At 42.0% G+C, this 19,428-nt stretch overlaps 1 protein-coding gene across 3 annotated transcripts in view; it reads right to left on the minus strand.

The window, feature by feature from the left end:
* LOC134211462 (glucose transporter type 1) overlaps positions 1–18,422 on the minus strand; it is a 519,077-nt gene extending 500,655 nt beyond the window's left edge. For 2 of the 3 annotated variants that reach the window (XM_062688340.1, XM_062688341.1), the window contains exon 1: positions 17,817–18,420. The gene's annotated coding sequence lies outside the window, so the exon portion shown is untranslated. Of the gene's footprint in view, positions 1–17,816 lie in introns of all 3 variants that reach the window. The other variant, XM_062688339.1, reaches the window with a different exon arrangement.
* Between the last annotated feature and the right edge of the window lie 1,006 nt (positions 18,423–19,428).

Consider the following 19,428-nt stretch of genomic DNA (forward strand, 5'->3'; position numbering starts at 1 on the left):
GATTTGAAACCAATCTCCAGCTCAATTACTGCCGTGTTACTTACGACAAATTATTTCGAGACGGTCCAAGAATTTTCGGCGTGTGCTACGCCTCGAACAAGCCTGAACCGCGGATCAATTCCAACATTGTCGCAATCAAATGGCTTTACATATCCCAAGTTTCCGTCCAATTTGCCTTCGCTGGACTCACTCACCACTAGACTGGTGTCTCCCAGGATCAATTTCATGCAGTTTCGTCGTTTGCGGCATACTGCAGGTTTGTGGAAAAGTTATTTTACTTAAAAATTTATTACATCAAATAAATATATGATTTTCCTAATCTATTTTCATTTACATGCAACATGTAATTTGGCAATTATCGGCCAAATCATCAACATTCTAACAACATCAACATTCGACGTGGCCCAGATGGTAGGCCTACTTCCTCGCCAACTGGATGACGGCTATGCTATCAACGTGTGCGTGCATTCATATTACACAAATCAAGTTACTTGTCCGGCTGAGTGAAGAAAGGTACCGTTAAAACATGGCTGGACTATCTGGTTACTACACCGCTCTACAGGCAGAATGGAATTGTTTTCAATGAAGAAAACGTGGCTGCGATCGGACAAACAGGGCAGACGGATATATCGGAGAACCGTAGGGCAGTATTCCTTAAAGTCGTCGACGAGATGAACGAGATAGAAATGATGATTGGACAACAACATAGACTCATGTGGAATGAAGACAAGTGTCTGGACCTTGCACTGGCACAAAATCAGAAACCGCTTTCCATTATCTATGATGAGTTTGCTGAGGAGCTGTCTTTCACCGATATTGTCAGTGTAGCACCAACTTAGAATTCGGAAGTCAGGACTTCCGAAACATACTTTCTTCCGAAGTTTTATATGTCAAACTAATTGATGCATTGTTTAACGCATCTGTAGGCGAATCCAGCGCACTACTTCCGAAGTTGGGAAAGTTGCCTGTATCTGGAGAAAAATCCATCTTCAGTATAAACGTTTCAACTTTGTTCCGGATAGACAATATTTATATTGGACATCCGAGATGCTTTAACCGTGAAATCATGCGGCTGCGGGTATCGGAAGGATTAAATAATACCTTTAAATGCATGGGCACTGCCAACATAACAAGGGCATAGTCCGCAATACCGCAATATCAACGGCAGGGAACATATTCAAAATTTCAAAATAAAATCTTTTACACTTCACGTAATCCTACGTCCATTTGGCGGTCGTGTCTCGGATATAACCTTCTACTTTTTGTTCGGGATGTACCACTGCGTCGTTCCGAATTCGTTTTTGTATAGAGATCTGATTTCATTGCGTTTGGCATTTCCGAATCTCACCTTTACCCAGAGCTCTAATCAGTCAGAGGGTTCAGAAGATCCACCAAATTTGCATCCGCTTCTTTCCTAATTAATCAGCGCTCTGAAGCTTGGAGATTCATGTCGTCGGCTTCGAAAACCAGCCTAAGATTGAGTTACGTTTTTACAACTTACTCCATTAACTCCATCCAAAAGCTTAGCTTAGCTTAGACTGACTGTACATATCAATGGTTGCTACTACTCCATTGACTCCATCCAAAAGGCGCAAAAAAGGGTCATCTAAAAGCAAATTATAGTCGTTCCATACTCTTCCGACCATAACGCATAAGTATTAACAAGAATAGTAAAAACTAGAGCACAGTGTGGTAGATCTTACTCCGTAATGCAACACGAAGAGTGTGTACCCAGCATTACAGGCTCCGTTAACTGCCTGGCTAATTGTTTCACCCCCCAGGCCATTCATCCCCTCAGCACGGGTCGCCTGTTGTACCGAGCCTGGCGATATGACCGGATTTACACCGTTACGCACTACTTCAGAGTATCGATATCCCAGCGTAACGGGACAACCTGTGGTTGGATAGCAATTTCTTTGTAAACTTTATAAAACATTGGATAAGGATTTCTTGGAAGGAACATAAGGCGTTCGATCACCCAAAGAAAGTACCTTAGCTTTGTTATTGAAGTTTCGCATAAGCATATGCTTTATTTGGGGGATTGTTGTAACCGAGAAGGGAAGTTTTCCTTTGAGGCAGAAGAAAGTTTTATTGATCGTTCATAGAGATTAATAATTCAGATAATAGTGATGGTGACGACCATTTCCAACCGTCAGCTTCCCAGATCTAGAAAAATAGAGTTCGCCATTCTCTAAAGATCTAGAACAGGAACATTAATTTATTGGTATGTTAATCATGTAAAGATTCGTATCTCCTACAGTCTTTTCAACAACAATTTTAAACCAAAAGAATCAATGACAGAGATTTTAATTGAGATGGTTCCGATCAGGCAACTAGAATCCAATCCCAGGGTTTGTGAGAAGCAGCGACTCATGAGCGTGCAGAAGTCTGACTTAATTCTGACTCAAACCTACTTAATTCAAAAATATGTTGTTTACATTTAGAACTTAGAAATTAGATAAACTAATAATCTTAGTGATTGATTAATAAAATAAGCAATGTAGCTCTTATTCATACCGCATTAAATCTTGAATTCCATTGCTTAATTATACCGTAATTCATTCAGTCGTCTGTTCACTATCATCCACATACTCATCATAAGTAACATTGAAATCATTCACCCGACTCATCGAGAAGCTACGGAAAGCGATCAAGTGGAAGATTATTCTTCTAAGTATTGAAGCAGCTTCCTCAGCAAATCAGCCACAAATTTCCTCCCAGATTTCTTCATCAGCCACTAGTCGTGCGAGGACATGTTTCTATCGACCCATCTTTGCCACCGCCATACATTACATCGCATCGGTTGGGTTCTGTCGTCGTTCTCGTGTCGCTCTGCAATCGATGTAATTCCTCCGGAAAGAAAAGGGAACTACGTTCGCATGAAGCTGATTAAAATAAGATATATTTACTTCCGTCCGCCCGGGAGCTTATATCCGTCTGAGCCAACAGACAACGGGAGCGTGCTTTTCGCTTCTTCCACAAAAGACGATATTGGGGCGTGGAACCGAGCACGGCAGATGCCACCCACCCCATCCAGTTGGCGAATTGATCAGCCATAAATTAGTGATGCCAGCAAATTCCGGCTTACGTTCGACCATCGCCGTCGTATATAGCCGGAGGAGTTCTGGATGGTGCACTGCTGTCGCCAATGAATGGACCAAAATGAGTCGGACTTGTGTTTTTTTCACACACAGGAAATGTGAAGCATTCTTTACAAATAGGAGATTTTGCTTCTAAGTAAATCTTTCATTTAGATCGGATGGAAGCCATATGTGAGTTTCGCAAATAAAATATATGGATTCTACAAAAACGATTTTATATAACTTTCATGGGAAAAAGGAGCATTTTCCATTGATCCTTGTTACTTGTCGAGTACTACGAAAAAGATGTTCCCTTATAGGTGAATTATCGCCCAAGCTTTTTATCTTCTCCGAAAAACCCAGAACGGAAAGAACACTGAGATCCATTTGGTACGGTTCAGTTGATTCAATAATTCTTTCTGTTTCCCATCCGATCCATTCAACCGGTCCACTTCAGCCATCCATTCGACCGGTCCGTAGACGTGGAACGGATTTGCTTGTTACTTTTGCAACCGAATCGTCTAATCGTTCCGAGAAATTTGTAAAACGCATGCTAACAGGGTACTGAATTAATTGAAATCGTGAAGTTTTCGTCCATCCGGATGAAGCGTCTGACCAGTCGGAAATCAATCGACCCTAACGGAAACGTATCTTTCTTGGCATGGACGTTGTCGAACCATTTGAATTCAGCATCCATGTTTGAACGTATTGAATGAGGCGAAGATATTTGTAGTGGCCATTCACATTTCTAGATCATTACACATGAATGTGGGTTCCGTTCTATTGTCAATTGTTGACGGTCGAGATCTGGGTAAATGTCGTTGGATTGTCAAGTACGGCAGGCAAAAGTAGGCCCATTATATACTATCTCTCCTGGATGCTAAGTGCAATGATGTGATAGAGTAGTTGCAAGTTGTCAGTTTAGACTTTCGATATCAGCGAATATAAGGAACGAGAAACAATTTCATAGTTGAAATTCGATAGAATAGTGAATGATGGTTGTACTCATTTAAATTATTTACGGGCGTTGGTCTACCAGAAACTTATTCTTCATTGATATTTGGGGGCCATGCACTAATTACGTAAAGAGGAAGTCTGTCATTTTTCTACGCCAAACACAAAATTAAATCGAGGTATACCTACTTAAAATAAGCCACTAGCTTCTATTAAATTTTACAGAAAATCTATTCGTTGAAAATGTTGACACATTTTTGATCATTTTGATAGTTGAATATAGGAAAATCTGTGGAATGATTACCGAAAAGCCAATAGCAAAATTTTTGTTCCACCCCTTATTTTATAGATGGAGATAAATTTTTTGTTATGTCAAAAATCTTTTCGGTGATATAATTTATCGGGGTGCAAAACATTGAGTTGGCATCTAGAAAGGAAGGTCTAATAGAGCTCTGGTGAACACACGATCCCATCTTACGTTTCCACGGGTCGATCGATGATAAAAGTCACCATCAATGGGATTAGTAGTTCAGCCTACATACAGTTGTTCCTCTGACAGAGGAACTAGAGTAGGAAGGTTCGTTTTGAGCGCCTGTGTGGCTCAAACACCATCTGCTTGTTATCCAGTGGGTGAATAACGATACGCTGTATCGCGTCAGCTATACCTAAGGTTGCAGCTCTACAAACGTTATGCAGGTAACGTGAACCCAGTAAGGTAGCTTACTGAAACCTTTTGAATACCTGGAAATGGAAGGAGAAGTAAAAGGAATTGTTAGTTGTGGTAACCAGCTGGGCGACAAAATAAAGACTATTATTGGAAACTCAGTACCCGGAATGCTAGGAGCCTGAACGAAGCACGGGGAGTGATCTTTTTGAATCGAAAACAGCACAAGGTTAGAGTGCTCGTAGTCATCTTCTTATTTGCATGACATCCCCCACTGCACTGGGGCATTGTCGCCTCGCAGCTTCGTGTTCATTCATCATAGTTATTAGCTGCGAGGTTTCTTAGCCAAATTACCATTTTTGCATTCATTTATCACGAGGCTAATACGGTTATTCTTTTATGCCCAGGGAAGTCTAGAAAATTTCCTAGACCAGACCGGGAATGACACCCAGCCAGCTTCGTTTGACCCTCACCAGGCGAATTGAAAATCTTGTGTTGAGTTTGAAGGAAAAGCTGTTAGCTTATTCAGTAGCGCTGGATGAGAGCACGGATATATCTGACACAGCTCAATTGGCTGTGTTTGTCCGCGGTATATCCAAGAAATTCGAGGGGACTTTTCCCCACGAAAGGAACAGCGAAGGCCATTGATATCTTCAATGTTCTGTGCGCTGTTCTAGAAAAGTATAATCTATTGCTGAAGAAAATGTCTGGAGCCGTTACCGTAGGAGCTCCCGCTATGTGTGCTTCGTATTTTATTTTCGATCTTATTTTAATTATTCAAGTTATTATACCGCTGAGCAAAGACGTGCAAACTTATTCAAATTCTTGCGTAAAATGTTGAGCTATTTTGAACGCCGCCTTTAGACAGCACTGGCATTATCACATTTATTATGGACAACTGCCGTATTTGGTGCTAGCATCAGGCCGTAAGTTTATTTTATTCTTGGTGCAGCCAGTGCCATTTTTGGACAATACAAGTTTTCAGTGAAGGGACGACACAAACGCGCGAAACCCGGCAATTTTTAAAGGGTTGCATACAAATGGATGAAGAAATTTCAACTTTATAAGACTTTAGACTTTATAGAATTTAGTACCAAAGGTATTTTCATTTACTCGTTTATGTATGTTTATAATTATTTATTAATAAATCATGTTTGAGCTCGTTTGTCTGTTCTCTGTGCCTAATCATTTTATTACTTGAAAACAGTTTATTCATAGGGAAACATGAAGACGTAACCGGCCAAAAGTGTTCTTTCAGTACCCAGTAGGCAGCAGGGACTATGTCCAAGGACTTGACGATCCCTCCCCAGGCCATCTGCGAGTTGTGGTGCCTGCCTAGGATGTGGTGGGGTTTGACAGTGGGCCCTGTTAAACCTCTATACTCCGCCGAAGCGACCGTGTGCCGCTCAAAGCGCACAAGCACAAGTCCTGGTGTTAGATGGGATGCTAAATAGCCCTGACACGATGCCCGAGCAAAAATGAATAACTAATTGATAACAAATTCTATTATCCGGTTATCGAACATATTGATTACTGAACTTGTTATCATTTTGGCTGAATTAACAGCCAACATAACAAAAATGATACCAGAAATTTGTTCCTGGAATAACTATCTGAAAACAACTTAGGTTATCACTGATATCAAATTGATAACACATTTTGTTATACATGTTATTCACTCAAATAACTAATTTAGTTATTATTTAGTTAACAGCCATCTCTGTTTTATCGACAAAAATAGTCAAATCTTCTTTACCGACTTCGTTACGCATTGAAAAAAATGTTGGCATTCACTGGGATTCGAACTCGAATCGAATGATTGTACGGCGTCGTCTCTAGGCACTCACCCATTTACGCTTTCTTGAGGAGCAGGAGAGAAGAGCACTACGCTTTCTACGACCTTGCATTACTGAAGACTATTTATAATCACATCAGGATGCCATAACCATTTATGTAAATAACGGTCGGCTGGACTCTGCGGAGTGCAAAGCAGAATAACTTATTAATAACAAACTTAATTATCCAGTTATATTGATAACTAGAATTGTTATCATTCTGGTTGAATTACAAGTCAACATAACAAAAAAAATAACCGAAATGAATTTAATTCAAAATACCGAGTCGGTAATCAATTAGGATAAATACGGTTCATCGTCCTTTTATTGAATACATTTTGTTTTCAGTTGTGACCAATTAAATAATAGGCTTAGGTTAGTTTTTCTCTCTTATATTATCAATCATTAGGTTGCTAGCAGCGCCATGCTATAAATCGATTTCCGTTATAAATTTTATTCAAACTAAATCACAATCTTGCATTTCACAGTGAAACGTTTCATGTTTTCATATGCATATATAAACATAAACACTGCAGCATGCTGATCCCAGGAAGAATTATTATTATAAATGTACAGAAAAGGTTGATTTTGGAACATTAGGTTATTTGGGAGCCCGGGGCCATGGCCACTCGGAATTAGGATTCGTATGAAAATGTCGTATGGGTACGTAGTCCACAACACGCATTTTTGCTTACAATGTCTGCCGGGTCGACTAGTTGAACATATTTTTTGGGCTACTGCGATGGTCCATTCCAACACCTTCCAAAGGATTTTCTATTTCACATCTCGATATTCTCGATGCAGATGATCTTGCTCGATTGCGTTCAAAACTAGGTTTATCGACTAAAGTGCGAGCATGATTGTTTTCTCCACAACACACCAGATCGTTGAAATTTCTTGATTATCCGACATTTCAACTTTTGTGGTAATTCCTTTGTTGGCAGAGAAATAAACAAATCAGTAGATATCGTTAGTAACGAGGAAAATCACAGTATTTTTTTCAAGGCTTCTACAGATCTGGCATTCATCGCTACAAACCACCACGTGTCGGTCAAATTTTCAAAATTATCAAAGTAGCTTTTTTGCTACAGGTATGTTTTTCTTAGGCGACTATCTGGCGCTTATTTTTGGTTGCATAGAAAAATAAGCGAATGAGTATATTTTTTTATGCGCTGTACAATATGTTTGAAAGAATAGAATGCTTAGCCCGATATCTGAACGACGCGAAATTTAGAAAAAAAAAATATTTGAATTGATAATACATTTTGTTATTATTCAGTTATCAGATAATCACACGATTGATAACTAAATATCAAGATGATAATAAGGATAACTAATCCTGTTATCAGTTTGATATCATTTCAGTTATCTGCCTTTGCTCTGGTGGCCCTCCGACGAGACAGGTGGTTTGTGCATGCCCAATAAGCCGCCTTTAAAACAACAATTACGAAAGACATAGAAGATAATACGACTCGATACAATTGGCATCGGCCTAGGCAACGAATAAAGGATTACGATTGGAAGCTTGGAACATGGAACTGCAAGTCGCTAGGTTTCGCAGGTTGCGACAGGATAATCTACGATAAATTATATCCCCGCAACTTCGACGCCGTAGCGCTGCAGGAAATCTGCTGGACAGGACAGAAAGTGTGGAAAAGCGGGCATCGAGAGGCTTCCTTCTACCAAAGCTGTGGCACCACCAGCTTCATAGTGCTGGGCAAGATTCGCCAACGCATGATTGGGTGGCAGGCAATCGACGCAAAGATGTGCAAGCTGAGGATAAAAGGCCGTTTCTTCAACTATAGCATCATCAACGTACACTGCTCACTCGAAGGGAGACCCGACGACGAGAAAGAAGTGATCTATGCACAGCTGGAGTAGACATACGATGGATGCCCACTGCGGGACGTCAAAATCGTCATCGGCGACATGAACGCACGTACAACACGCGTCGGAGTCGTCCGCCGCGGCTAAACATTGGGCGGCTACAGACGGCCACTAGCCCAAGACTACGCGCAGCAGGTGGAAGTGGCACTCCCAACGGAAGAGCAGCTAGGCGCAGCGTCTCTTGAAGATGGCTGAAGAGATATTCGATCCGCCGCTGCACTAGGCATGGTGCCCCTGGATCAGAGAAACGACTGGTATGACAGCGAATGTGAGCAGTTAGTTGAAGAGAAAACTGCAGCATGGGCGAGATTGCTGCAACACTGCACGAGGGCGAACGAGGAACGATACAAATGGGCGCGGAACAGGCAAAATTCGATTTTCCGGAGGAAAAAGCGCCAGCAGGAAGATCGAGACCGTGAAGAGGCGAAGCAACTGTACCGCGCTAATAACGCACGAAAGTTATATGAGAAGTTAAACCGTTCATGAAAGGGCCACGTGCCACAGCCCGACAACTGTAAGAACATAAACGGGAACCTTCTTACAAACGATCGTAAGGTGATCTAAAAGTGGCGGCAGCACTACGAAGAGCATCTGAATGGCGATGTGGCAGACAACGATGGCGGTATGGTAATGAACCTAGGAGTACGCGCGCAGGACATACGACTTCCGACTTCCGACAACAAAGCCCCTGGAGAGCTATTCAAACACGGTGGTGAGGCACTGACTAGAGCGCTGCACTGGGTCATTACCAAGATTTGAGAAGATGAGGTCCTGCCGCAGGAGTGGATGGAAGGTGTCGTGTGTCCCATCTACAAAAAAAGCAAATAAGCTGGATTGTAGCAACCACCGCACAATCACATTACTGAACGCCGCCTACAAGGTAGTCTCTAAAATTTTATGCCGTCGCCTAGCACCAATTGCAAGAGAGTTTGTGGGGCAGTACCAGGCGGGTTTTATGGGCGAACGCCACACCACGGATCAGGTGTTCGCCATTCGTAGATATAGTAGCACTCTTAGGAGGCTCAAGAGAAGACAATGTGATCCACCCACTGCGAGTTTGCATCGGTGGTGACGAAATCGAGGTGGTAGAAGAATTTGTGTACTTGGGCTCATTAATGACTGCCGAAAATGAGACCAGCAGAGAAATTCGGTGACGCATAGACGCGCACTTGAAGTTTTCGAAAGGAAAGTGCTGCGTACCATCTATGCTGGGGTGCAGATGGCGGACCCCTAGCAGCACACATGTTCCGCATTGGTAACAGCAACTTATATGTGACCTAATTCAGTCACAATCAAGTTGCTGCAACCAGTTTTGTCTGACTTGTGCTGCTTGTGACGGTTCGTGGAGGAGGCGAATGAACCACGAGTTGCATGAGCTGCTGGGAGGACCATCCATCGTTCACACCGCGAAAATCGGACGACTGCGGTGGGCCGGGCAGGTAGCCAGAATGTCGGACATTAACCCGGTGAAAATGGTTCTCGACAACGATCCAACGGGCCGGACAAGAAGGCGAGGTGCGCAGCGGGCAAGGTAGATCGATCAGGTGGAAGATGACTTGCGGACCCTCCGTAGACTGATTGGTTGGCGACGTGTAGCCATGGACCGAGCTGAATAGAGAAGACTCGTATATAAAAAACCGTAAAAAAACCGAACTACTCTTGCATGTCAGCGATAATGCTTATCCTATGGTGGTCATTGAAAGCGCAGGAAGACACGATGAATCTACACTACAAGCCAAAAACAAACTCCACTCAAGCACCACCTCAAACATCGCTCACAACGGTGTATATTTTTCTGTTTTTTTAAACAGGGATTTTGGGAAAAATAATTGGTTGACCAGTGCCGCTGATGCTGCTAACCTTTAAGGTGGTTATACAACAAGGCCACTAATCGGCCATCTTGGAAACCACGTGCTTTTTCTAGGGATTTTTCAAGAGCACGAATTGAGAGAACCAAAACGCCAATGGGGTTGAAACATCCGTAGATCGTTCGCTTACATATGCTAAACAATCGACTTTAATTTCAGCATTGTACCAAAATAATTACGCTAGATTTGAACTTTTGATAATAGGAGTAGAAAACCGTGTAGTGAATTTGAAATTCACCACTTGGCTTGATTGTATAATCACCTTAATCATAAACAAAAACGGACTCGAAGAAGAATCACAAACATCCAGGAATCGAATACATGATAAATAAGCTGACTTCACGAGGTCCTAGTGACATACAGCAACGGCACGAGCTTGATGTTGTGCGGAAAAAGCCCTAAAATAAAACAAGCATCTGCGAACAAAGTCCGTCTGATCAAAGTATTTGAATAAAAACTGCAACAACTGCATAACTGTGAAAATCAATTTTTCAATTTCTGAGAGAAATGAAAAATATTTGAAAAAATGACAACTCCACAGAAAACACTTCTAATTTGCTCAAGGCCTACTTCACTCTCTCCGTGTAAAGGGTCAAACACAATATGGATACGTTTGCGTGAGTTTTGACAGTTTTCCCATGAGTAAACTGTCAAAACGCACGCAAACGTATCCATTGTGTTTGGCCCATTAGCCTCATGATATACGAATCCAAAAATGACAACTTCCCGATCAGTAGAAATTAACTCAATAATACCTCAATGACTGCGTTATTGATACCATACTCTGTTATGAACTAGCCTTGCATAAGAGGTAAAATACCAAAAAATTATCGGAAAAAATATGTTAAGCTCTTTTTAGTGGAATGTATTCAACCGTCTAAGACGAGTTAAGTAACTCCATTTAGAGTTGGAGTTACTTAACTCGTCTTAGACGGTTCAAAAACTGATACCAAAAGTTAATATACCCAATACTTCAGGCATAGCATACTCTGTTATTACAATATCAAACCATAACAAATTATTATTTGTTTGATATTTAAATACCTAAGCATGTTATGGCTAAAGCATATTAGCATATTAATTTTTGGTATTTTACCTCTTATGCAAGGTTAGTTTATACCAATTTCTGTTATCGAGGGCATCGATCCTCGATGGACTCTACTTTCTGGTAGGAGACATGAACGTGCGACACATGATGTGGAACTGCACTGCACTATGGGGATTTAGGCGGACATTAATCGGAAAATCGACTTTCATCAATCATTTTTTCAGTATTTTTTACGAAAGTAGATACACAAGATAAGAAAACCCCAAAATGTCAGGTCCCTACGAGTTATAGTTTTTGAGATATTAGTTATCAAAGTTAAGAAAAGGTAAAAAACGCGGGTTTTGTCTTCAAAATCTTGCTTCACTTCATACCAGTTTTTGAAATATTTTTTTCCGATACGATTCCAAGGTTTATATATACCATTGTAAAGATAATTAAAAATGATATCTCTAAGGATTTTTTTTAATCAAAGTACAAACAAAACATTGAAAAACAGAGGTATTTTCAACTTTAAAACTTTTTTTGCACGCATTTCCTTGCGGGGATATTTAGTTGGGGATCATATTTGGGATGTGTACTTTCAGATTCCCACGAAAAATATTGCGCAAACTTGCGCCATTTAGAGAAATCACAATTTATAAAAAAATGCGTGTGCCCAAAAATTTGTCTTTTACTGCTTAGTGTGCATCATAGCAACAAAAATTTCATTATTCTACTATAATAAACGTTCTGTCCTATTTGTTCTTAATATTTTTCTAATAAAAATTCAATGTCGTTTGGGAATTTATATATTTTTTGTGAAAGAGTCAAATATTAGGCCCTTTTTAAAAAGGTAGTCCCTCTCGGCGAGGGAGGCCTTCAACTTTGAATCTGGTTAGTTCAAATAACTTAGTACAGATGTCAAAGCCGAAACCGCACGTCGAACTGTCATCAGACCATCTACCTGTAACCTCCACCATCGATGCCGATGTTCCAGTCGGGCTGGTAAGCTCATCAGCTGCTTCGACAATGCGAACTGGAGTACCTTCGCTCGGAAAATTGATCAGGAAATTGATCTTACTGCAAGCTGGATCAACGATCTGGATCATCCACAGAAAATCGACGATGCCATAGACAAAATCACTATAATCGTTAAGAAAGCTGAGGAGGCTGCTGTTCATATACGAAGAATTCTTCCAAAGAAAAAGAACATCCCGGACAAGTTGATGCTGGTTAAGAAACGTGCGTCGTAGGTAGTTATTCGGAGTCGGGACCCGCTGCTGATTGGTGCGGTGATAAAGCACCTAAACAATGCCATCAGCTCGATAAGCGCAGATCATCGATTCAAGAACTTTGGGTCGATGGTGAAGAACCTAGATAACGGCAGTAACCAATTTTATAAGGTGACCCGCAACCTCCGGAACACGGTGAAATACAGATCCCCGCTAAGCGCCAACGGTATTCTCGTAGCGAGCCCATCACCGAAAGCCGAAGCATTCGCAACAGAGTTTGCTGCTGCCCAAAATAATGAGGATCCGGGTGATCCTGGAACTTTGACCGCAGTTGCAGATATTCGATCCTGGAAAATGCAGTTGAAGATATTCGTACTGCAAGCCCTCTTTTCGTAATGCTGCTCTGGTAAAGGCAAAATAGGTGAAGTCAATCATACGCACGTTGAACAGTAGAAAATCTCCCGGGCAGGACGGAATCCGAAACACCTATCATGAAAAAGACTGATCGTTTTGACCAAGATCTTTAACGCGTGCCTGACCTTAGGTTACTTTCCGACCGGATGGAAGTACGGCAATAATGTAATATCTATCCCGAAGTCTAATAAGGATATCAACCCCGATAACTACCGACCGATAAGTCTCCTGAGCAGTCTACGCAAAGTTCTCGAACGGGTAATCCTTGCACGGTTAAACCGACACCTGAAGACAAAGAAAATCATTCCACCACAGCGGCTTCAAAACGGGACACGCAACGGTGCATCCACTCGCACGCATAAAGCAGAAGGTGAAGTCGACTGGCATGATTCTTCTCGATGTTGAAAAGGTGTACGACTCCGTATGGCAAAACGCCGTGGTGTACAAGCTCTTCCGATCGAATCTGCAGCTCTACCTGGTTAAGATAGTCCTATCATTCCTGTCAAACCTGACCTTCACGTCGACAGTAAATGCCATGGTGAGAACTCCAATGAGCACAACATATCCTTTGGAGTACTTCAAAGATCAGTGCTGAGTCCGATCCTCTATAATATTCTCACTTCCGATGTACAGATGACACTTCGTTCCTGTCGTCGAATAAAGATCCACAGATCGTTGTCATCCACCTCTAATTCGTAATGAACAACCTCGTAGAACTCCAACGGAAATTGCGCATTAAGCTGATAGTTGGGAAAACCCAGTCCACATTTTTCACCAGAAGACGGGTAGCTCGATACTTTCTCCGCAGATCGAAAACGATCAATGGCCAACCAACTACGTGGGACGAAGTCAAGTATTTAGGAGTGGTATTTGACAAGAAGCTCAAGTTCGACAAACATGTTAACTATATCACAGAAAAGAAGGATCTCTTTTCTAAAGCGTTTTATCCTCTGTTGAATCGCCGGTAAAAGCTACACATCAAAAACAAGTTATTATTATTTATTTATTCAGAGTGGCCTGTGCGGTATATAAGAGTCTTCTCCATTCGGCTCGGTCCATGGATACACGTCGCCAACCATGCAGTCTACGGAGGGTCCGCAAGTAATCTTCCACCTGATCGATCCACCTTGCCCGCTGCGCACCTCGCCTTGTTGTGCCCGTCGGATCGTTGTCAAGAACCATTTTCACCGGGTTACTGTCCGATATTCTGGCTACGTACCCGGCCCACCGCAGTCGTCCAATTTCAACGTCGCGGTGTGAACGATGGATGGTTCTCCCAGCATCTCATGCAACTCGTGGTTTATTCGCCTCCTCCTCGCACCGTCTGTCATCTGCACCCCACCATAGATGATACGCAGCACTTTCCTTTCGAAAACTCCAAGTGCGCGTTGGTCCTCCACGAGCATCGTCCTGGTCTCGTGTCCGTAGAGGACTACCGGTCTAATGAGCGTTTTGTAAATTGTTAGTTTGGTACGGGGGTGAACTCTATTCGATCGGAACGTCTTGCGGGGTCCAAAATACGTACGATTTCCAGCCACTATGCGTCTCCGAATTTCTCTGCTGGTATCATTTTTGATAAACTATTAATTTCGACTGTAGTTTAATGATTCGGAGATGGCTTTTCAGTCTTGACCCCTTCCAAAGCGATGTTGATATAGCAGACACGAAAGACCATCAGCTTGCCGTTACCTTCTGGGACTCGAGAATGCCCCTAAAAACTCGAACTACGCACATCACCCGATCCATCGTCGCTTTGATCAACCGTGTCAGTTTATCCGGAAATCCGTGTTCGTGCATTAGCTGCCATTGCTGGTCCCGATCGATTGTATCAATGCGGCTTCGAAGTCGATGAATAGATGATGTGTGGGCACGTTGTATTCGCGGCATTTCTGCAGTACTTGGCGAATGGCGAACACCTGGTCCGTGGTAGAGCGTTCGCCCATAAAACCCGCCTGGTACTGCCCCACGAACTCCCTTGCAATTGGTGCTAGTCGACGGCATAAAATTTGGGAGAGTACCTTGTAGGCGACGTTCAGTAATGTGATTGCGCTGTAGTTGCTACAATCCAGCTTATCTCCCTTTTTGTAGATGGGACACACGACACCTTCCATCCACTCCTGCGGCAAAACTTCCTCCTCCCAAATCTTGGTAATGACCCAATGCAGCGCTCTAGCCAGTGCCTCACCACCGTGTTTAAACCCAGGGGCTTTGTTGTTTTTCAGCCGGCCAATCTCCTCCTGGATTTCCTGGAGATCCGGAGCCGGCAAAATCATGTCCTGGGCGCGTCCTCCCAGGTCCATCACCATACCGCCATCTTCGTCTGCCACATCGCCATTCATGTGTTCTTCGTAGTGCTGCCGCCACCTTTGGATCACCTCACGCTCGTTCGTAAGAAGGTTCCCGTTTATGTCCTTACACAAATCAGGCTGTGGCACGTGGCTCTTACGTGAAAGGTTTAACTTCTCATAGAACTTTCGTGCGTTATTAGTGCGGTACAGTTGCTCCGTCTCTTCACGGTCTTGATCTTCCTGCTGGCGCTTTTTCCTCCGGAAAATCGTGTTTTGTCTGTTCCGCGCCCGTTTGTATCGTGCCTCGTTCGCCTTCGTGCGGTGTTGCAACAATCTTGCCCATGCTGCATTTTGCAAACATTCGCCGTCATACCAGTCGTTTCTCTGATCCGGGGGCACCGTGCCAAGTGCAGCGAATGCGGTGCTACCAATGGCGGATCGAATATCTCTCCAGCCATCTTCAAGAGACGCTGCGCCTAGCTGCTCTTCCGTTGGGAGTCACACTTCCAGCTGCTGCGCATATCCTTGAGCTAGTCTACCATCTTGTAGCCGTCCAATGTTAAGCCGCGGCGTCCGACTTCAACGCGTGTTGTACACCGTCGAGAGTTTGGAGCGCAGGCATACTGCAACGAGGTAGTGGTCGGATTCAATATTCGCACTGCGGTAATTGCGGACGTTCGTGATGTCGGAGAAAAATTTACCGTCGATTAGAACGTGGTTGATTTGGTTTTCCGTTTCTTGGTTAGGTGATCTCCATGTGGCCTTGTGGATATTTTTGCGGGGAAAGAACAAAAACAAGTTATTGGTCATCATCCGGGCTATACTGACTTATGCATCGGCGGTTTGGGGCAACTGCGCAAAATCTCACCGCAAACGACTTCAGGTGAAACAGAACAAGCTGCAGAAGATAGTCCTCAAACTGAACCCCTGGAATTGGCTGGTGTCAGAACTATCGACACAAGCATCGAACGGGCTACGAGATTATTTATAACTTCCGGCAGACGTCATCGAAGCACTCATCCCTTAACCAATGTGATATAAGTTTTAGGATAATCTGAGATCTAGGGTTTTCTTGCACACTTTTACCTAAAAAAGCAATCTGTGAAATCATGTTTTATGCTACTTATGTCTCTTGTTATGAAATAGAATTGCTTTCTGTTGAAATGTAATTCACTGTTGAATTGGACAAACGATCTCGGTTTTTTTTTCGTCCAGAGTGAATATCAGGTTAGATTGTGACATTTAGGGTAAGTCATTTGCTTCAAGCCAACCCAACATCTCTGGAGAGCAGTGTATTATATGGCATCAAGACCCGTACTATGGATACCAAAGGACTCATCGATCTCTATGTAACTACTATATCTTCTGGAACTGGATAATTTTATCAATTTTGTTAGTTATGGTCGACAAACCTGTGTTACTGTGTGACTGAGCAAACCCGGAAGCCTTAGCCCGAGTATTATTCTAAGTTCTTTTCACGTCAACCACGAACTTCAAAAAGCTCAACCGGGGAGACTGTGTTCGTTAGTGCTGCCAAAGGACTCCTCGATCTCTATGTACTATATAATCTGGAACTGGATCATTTTATCAATTTCGTGCGTTATGTTATGTTATTGTTTTCTCTTGTCGACCGTTTACCCAATTAAAGTGTTAGTAATAAGTTTTAAAATGTTTCAACACTAAGATCATTAAATTATTTTACCAATTGGAAGGTCACATGGTTGGACCTGACAGATGCGTTCAATATTGCTTGTGCTGTTTTCAAGGGAAATGATTTATCAATTTCTTTTGTGAGTAAATCATTTACCTGTACAGAATTGAAAAAACCCACGATTATACAAGAAATGGTCGCTATCCATTGGGCAATATATCAATTCAAACCATATTTGAACGATCGAAAATTCAACATAAGGACTCATCATTGTCCTCTTGTCTATTTTTAGCATGAATTGCAAATAAATAATCACTGGGACATCGCATAAATTGGTTATCTGAAGTCGATTGTTATATACTGATTATATAAACGGTCATCTCGGTCTGATTAAAAATAAATCAAATGTATTCAGAGTAGTATTGGGATTGTCTTCAAGTGGAATGGAACAAATCCCATATATCTTTTAGGTTCGAAATGTGTTTATCGCAAGTAAGAAATGTATGTACTTCTCTTCCTTTAATAGTTATTATTATTTAAGAATCTGCTTATCAGCAAACTCAAACAATTAGTGACGATGCATTTTATGTACGGCGAGATATTGCTTTGAATGGATGGATTACTCAATAGCACTGGCAATCTAAGTTGTAGTATGACACTCGGCATGATAAGAGATTTTTGTGGCATGTGCTCGGCACACTTGAAATTTGAATCAATTACTGTTGATGATGATTCGAAATCACCACTATTGAAAAGATGTTCTGTTAGTCGCTCAAAGAATATCGTCGTAGTGATTTGAAATCCCATAAGTCATAGCGCATTAGATACAACATGCAGTTGAACATGATCAAATCTCTCAGTTCAAAAAGATGCAATTCAAATGAGTAACATTCCATGCATTCCAATAACCACCAACCTTGCAGATGTGGTTGATCGAACAGAACGGACCGCTGAGTTCTCCACGCACTTGCACTCGCTGTTTACAGTTTTCACTCTACCACGTTTGTGTATATTCCAGATCGAAACAAATCACATTTGAAAACATACACTCGCGACTTAATACACACGTGACTGACCGGTTTTCTCTTTCAATTCGTAGCTCTTCTCCACGTAAATAATAACAAATTTTGAAAGAGTGCCCGATCACCAAACGATCAACACAACACAAATACAGATATCGTGCAACCGTCCAGGTGTGCTACAAACAGCATCACCTATGCATCAAAATAGCATCCAGCGAATCGTTCACTTGGAATGCAGATCGTTTCCGATCAGCTCTTATCTTAATCACATTTACGAAGTTTTCATCACACTTGTGATGGCTTATTATCGCTTCTGGCTATGGCCTACCAAATTATCACATTCAAAACAACCCGGGGATCGTAAAACAGCAATATTCCGACGAGACCACGTTGCAAACGAAACCAAGAAGTCGCGAAATCAACACGTTCGTATGCTTTCTACTCGCGTTCGCATTCGCTGATCGTCCGGCGTCACTGTTGAAGCGAAACTGCGACTGAGTGCCGCGTTTGCGCCCAGTCACAGTGGGGAAGAGGTGAGTGAAGCGAAGTTGTTCGTACACCATAGTAGATGAGCATTCTGCTATCATATCATTACGACCGGGCAGTAAACTGACAGCCTGGTGTATCGCAACGCAGAAAGCCGCCAGTCATTGGTAAAATGCTGTATATGACTGGTAAACCGGTAGAGACGTCTGGATTGCGTCTGATTGAATGCCATCTTTGCGTTTAGAAGCGTGTAGGAAGCGCTCATATGTTGGATGCAGTTGTAGTTGATTGTAGTAATTGCAGTGGCATTTGTGTAAAGGTGGCCAACACCGGGTATTGCGCCAATTAAAAATGCATAATGTAACAGCGGTCAAGTTCATGCATTTGTGATCCTTTCCACATTACGTCCGGGATTCTCCAAGAATTGAAGAATTGTTTCTTTTGTGAACGATATTTTCAGAGTGTTGAAATATTCCAAATTTACGTATGCCGACGCCTTTAGTATTTTCCGGACCATAAGGTTACTGGTGGATTGTTGTGCATTGCACGCAGATGTCGATCGACTTTTATATTGGCAGCCCTTACTTTGCACCATTCAATGTGCAAAAACGTTCCATAAAAAATTAAAAACGATCCGTAAATAACATCCGAATTTCCCATAAAACGCTTCCATAAATCCATAAAATAGTTCGGAAGATTCCATAAAGAATAATTTTATGAATTTTATGATTTTATGATGATGAAAAACGATCCAAAAATACTATCCATAAAATTTCAAATTTTCGCAATTTTTATTCTAATGATGATCCATAATTTCAGTGATGATCCATAATTTTGATCATATGATCCTTTATTTTGTTTATATGATCCATAATTTCGATAATCTTCTTCTTCTTCTATATACATAAAAATGAATTTCTGTCTGTCTGAACCTTATAGACTCGGAAACTACTGAACCGATCGGCGTGAAAATTTGTATGCAGAGGTTTTTGGGGCCGGGGAAGGTTCTTAAGATGGTTC

Source organism: Armigeres subalbatus, chromosome 2, assembly GCF_024139115.2.
Source record: "Armigeres subalbatus isolate Guangzhou_Male chromosome 2, GZ_Asu_2, whole genome shotgun sequence".
NCBI lineage: Eukaryota > Metazoa > Arthropoda > Insecta > Diptera > Culicidae > Armigeres > Armigeres subalbatus.